Source organism: Rhyacophila brunnea, unplaced genomic scaffold (assembly GCF_057557595.1).
Source record: "Rhyacophila brunnea isolate RB1 unplaced genomic scaffold, BYU_Rbru_1.0 scaffold_116, whole genome shotgun sequence".
NCBI classification, from domain to species: domain Eukaryota; kingdom Metazoa; phylum Arthropoda; class Insecta; order Trichoptera; family Rhyacophilidae; genus Rhyacophila; species Rhyacophila brunnea.
In genome coordinates, this window is record NW_028232770.1 from 212,930 (window position 1) to 217,784 (window position 4,855).

The 4,855-nt window shown below is 27.3% G+C and overlaps 1 non-coding gene across 1 annotated transcript; it reads right to left on the bottom strand.

Moving 5' to 3' along the window:
- Positions 1-852: 852 nt before the first annotated feature.
- On the bottom strand, positions 853-924 carry TRNAE-UUC (transfer RNA glutamic acid (anticodon UUC)). The gene has a single exon. It is a non-coding gene; the product is annotated as a tRNA-Glu (tRNA).
- Between the last annotated feature and the right edge of the window lie 3,931 nt (positions 925-4,855).

Consider the following 4,855-nt stretch of genomic DNA (forward strand, 5'->3'; position numbering starts at 1 on the left):
CATATGGTAACCAAGGGACAACAAAAATTTCCAAAATAAAAATGTGATGCTAATACATGACATGAAGTGGGTTTAAAATAAAGCAAGAGATAAAAACAGATGATTTGTTTAAGATAATAGGGGTGGTTTGAAATCAAAATAAATAGACCGTGTGCTGTTTATATTATATGAACCTAATTTTTTTAAAAAAAAATAAAAACCAAACATATATCAATTTTTCGCTATTAAAAAATTAACAAAACATACATTGTAAATATTCTCTGAATATCCCAGATGAAATTATTTTGCAAAGCCTCCATGAAATATTAGTTAATATTTTCTCTACCTTTTAAATTTTTAATTAGGAATTACGAACATTTTAATGATTTAAAATCATTATTCGCAGATAAGTCTTATTATAATTTATTTTCATGCTGTCTTTTGTATGAAATAGACATTATTCACTTTAATTATATATCCTTCATTCCTATCACCAATTGAAAATAATTAAATTTATAATCACGTCATTAGAATTCAGAAATATTGAAAACTTATGCCTTTTAAGCGTATCACCAACCCACCACTGTATATATTCTAAACAAAAGAGTAGGGTGAAAAATATATGGCTGCTGATCGTAATTTCTATGGTGTACCATTCTATTAATAAATCACATTATATCAAAATATTTGATTGACAGAACTTTATAGAAAATCCGCTTTCTAATAATGTTATCTAAAGTATCTGAAAGACTTAATCAAAAATACCTTGAATTATTAGAAGATTCATTGTATTTCAACATCAAAATAAAATATGATATTCATTTTATCCTTATCATAACTAAGAATCAATAAAATACTTGAAAAAGTAAAATATTCCCTCTCCGAGAATCGAACTCGGGCCTTGTGAGTGAAAGTCACATATCCTCACCACTGGACCAAGAGGGATATCAGAGATAAAAGATAAATATTTATTATCAAATTTAAATTCTATGATTACTTGTTATTTTCTCCTTTTAAGAAGCCAATAAGATAATTCAGACATATATACATGAAATATAAAGGAGATGTATAGGATGAAGAACATAGAAATAAATGATAACATTTCGATAGATAATTCCGAAGTTCCCATCACGATTAGTAGAATAGAAAACAGTATTATTGACCATGGTAAGCGAAACATGCCACATATCCCGATACCTGCATACCATTTTGTTGAAGAAGAGCTATTTCGTGATCAAGTTAAAGATGTCTTAGATTATAGAGTGTTACTAGAGCATTTTTATAACGAAGGAAGAATTTCAAAATCCAATATAAATCAAATCATCAATGTTTCGAAAGACATCTTAACAAAAGAACCAAATCTATTGAAAATTGATAAACCAGTAGAAGAAGATGTTTATATTATTGGTGATATCCATGGTCAATACTATGATCTTATCAATATATTAAGCGAATATGACCTTAAGAAAGGGACGTTTCTCTTTCTTGGTGATTATGTTGATAGAGGAAAGTTTTCTTTTGAAGTTTATTTTTTACTTTTGTCGCTTAAAATTTACTATCCTAATAATATTTTTTTATTGCGTGGTAATCATGAGACTCTTCGGATGACCCGTTATTTCACTTTTAGAGAAGAGTGTATTCATAAGTACGATGAAAATGTTTATCAACTCTGTTGTGACTCTTTCCAAACTTTGCCTATAGCGGCAGTTGTAAACCAAAGTTTTTTCTGTTCACATGGTGGTATATCACCCCTCATTGATAATCTTGAACTGATAAACTCGTTCGATAGAAAATGTGAACCACCTCTATCTGGTATTTTCTGTGATATACTTTGGTCTGACCCCCATCCAAACTATGACACGATGTCATGGCATGGTAAAGAATATTTAGCCAATGTTCAAAGAAACTGTTCGTATTTTTATACACCCAAAGCCGTAAAAAATTTTTTAACTAAAAATAAATTGGTTTGTTTGATTAGAGGCCATGAAGTTCAACTCAATGGATACAGAATACAACAAAATACAAGAAACGGCTCAATAATTTCAGGATTGACAAAGAAATTTCAGGAAAAAAAAGAAGAGCAACCATCTGTGATCACCATATTTTCCGCTCCGAATTATTGTGATGCCTATAACAACTATGGAGCTGTAATAAAAGCAAATGGTGAACGAATCCAAATTAAAAAATTTGGATCGGTCGATCATCCTTTCTACCTACCAAACTTTCTTGATGGAGTAAATTGGAGTTTTCCCTTTATTGGAGAAAAAACAAGTGAATTTTTTATGGATCTATTAAAGCATTTGGGCGATCAAGAGTCAATATCTTCTGATTCAACGATATCTTCATCTCTAATAGAAGAAACGATAGCTCCAAAGTTATCTGGTTACGAAAAGGAGATAGAAAATGCACGTTTGTTCTCTGGCGCAATGGGCATAATGAGGACAGAAAGAGAGTGTATAAATGAGCTGGATGATGAAGAAAGCTCGGAACTCCCTTGTTGTTCGATTAAAGTTATTGAAAATCAGGAGTTGACTTTTGACGAAGCTAAAGACAAAGATCATATGAATGAGAAAATAAAATGCAAGGATAATATTGTTGAAGGGAGTTCGGTCAGTAACCCCTCGAGTGTGGCTCCTGATTTAAGTAGAATTTTAGAAAGAGTTGATCTTAAAGAAACTATTAAGGAAACAGAACTTAGTGTAGATGAGAAAAAATTAGTTTTCGATGTTAAACTTAACCCAAAAAGAAAACCAAATAAAAATGCACTTTGTTGTTGGGCTATAAAAAAATAACTGTGGTTTTACAAAAATATATATATGCATATTTGAAGTTGTGAAACAAAGAAAATACTTGGGCATGAAATTGGTTGCATATGCATTATTCCCAAGTGAATGGGTAATAAAAATTAAAAATAAAATTTTATTTCATCCTTATTAAAAAAAATATAGAATTTAAAGATTTTGAAGTTATTTTATCTTTAATCCTATTGTAAAAAAAGACATGGTTTAACAATTATAGAATTTTTATCTATGCTCATATATGCCTGTTGGTTCGTTAAATATATTCTTACACTGGTGAATAGTTTTTTTTACCGTAAATCATGGAATTCCGAAACTTATCTTTATCATTATACACATTTATATTAAGTAAAAAATAAATTTTTGCATGATGTAATCAAAGAGCTAATTATTTAAAATTTGAGTTTTAAATAAAAATATTGAAAAACAAATAACGATATTTTTTTAGGTCTAATAAATTTTTTCTGTAGATTGATGATTATTTTGATCAATTTATTTATGCAGGCTGTAAATTATAAAATATAGATATTTAACTTTACGGAAAGTGGTATATTTGCATATAAGCAGGAATTCATAAATCTTCTGATTGTTTTAAAAAAATGCAAACGCCGAAGATTTTTTTTCATAATATTTTATATTAGCAACTGATGCGAAGTTTTAGAAAGAAACTGATCCTTTTATTGCCCGGATTTTATTTTATATGGTCTTTAAATATTATATAACTCATTATCAAAGATAAATATTCATATTTCAATTAGCGGGTTGCTTTTTATGATAATAAATATATGTTCATATTTCTTTTAATATGAAATTGGATCAAAAAATATGCATTAGCATTGATTTTTAGTTCAGATAAATATAAAAATTGTTTAAATTTTTTTTCTTTGTATAAAATTTTATTCTTCAATAAAATATGCAAAGATATAGAAAATTACAATTTTTAGATATATAGCAACTTACTTAGATCTAAAAAACAATATTCATATTAAATTCATGATAAGAGTTGTAAAAAATACGAGGCCTAAATGATGTGTGATAAATGGCATAATAAAGATATCTAATACCAATCAAGCTGTTCTTTAAAAAAATAGCCTGTTTCTTTGGGAAAAAATAATGGAATAATAATTTAATTTGAACTGAGTTTAGCTGATTATATATGGTTGTAATTAGAATATTATTTTCTAAAAAAAGATACCTCTAAAGTATCGTAAAATCAATATTAAAATACATCTATCGAGCTTCAAAATCGATTATATTAACAAGTTATCTAAATTTAATTAACTTATGATCAATAAAACATCATTTGAAAATTTTATTTAATTATTTTAAAAAAAATCTACCATTCTTTCATAATTAAAATATATTGCTTCTTAATATCTTGAAAAATAAATTGTATTTTTGTGTACAGGTTATTAAACTATGGCTTTTTGATTAATATTTTTTTATAATATGATTTTTGTTGCCCCTTTATGTATTTCCGCACGATATATTCATGGATTATTTTGTGTACAGGTTATTAAACTATGGCTTTTTGATTAATATTTTCTTAGAATTGTATTTTTGTTGCTTCTCTATGTATATACGCACAAAACATTCATCAATTATTTCGTGTACAGGTTATTAATCTAAGATTTTTTAATCAATATTATCTTAGAATGGTATTTTTGTTGCCCCTTTATGTATTATCGCACAATACATTCATGGGTTATAAGTTTTTACTTCATTATTCGAATAAGCAGTCTTAATGCTTTTATATTGTTATGTGTTTAAAGAAATAAAAAAGGAAATTCACAAAAATGGTGTATTTTTCGGTTTAGTATCGATGTTCGACCTAGAATCTTTAATTTAAATGATTGAAGGTTCGAATTCTTCATGTGTAATGGCTTATTAAATTAAATAAGGGTAATTAATACCACCTAGAAGCAATGGATATAGAAAACACTGGTTAGGATCATTCCACAGTAAAATAATGATTTGGGTTTTAAAATAAACTTGATTGGGGTGCTATAATAAAATTAATCAATTCCAGAACGCAATTGCAAGTAATCAAATTTTGTTTCGTATAATGAATATGTTTC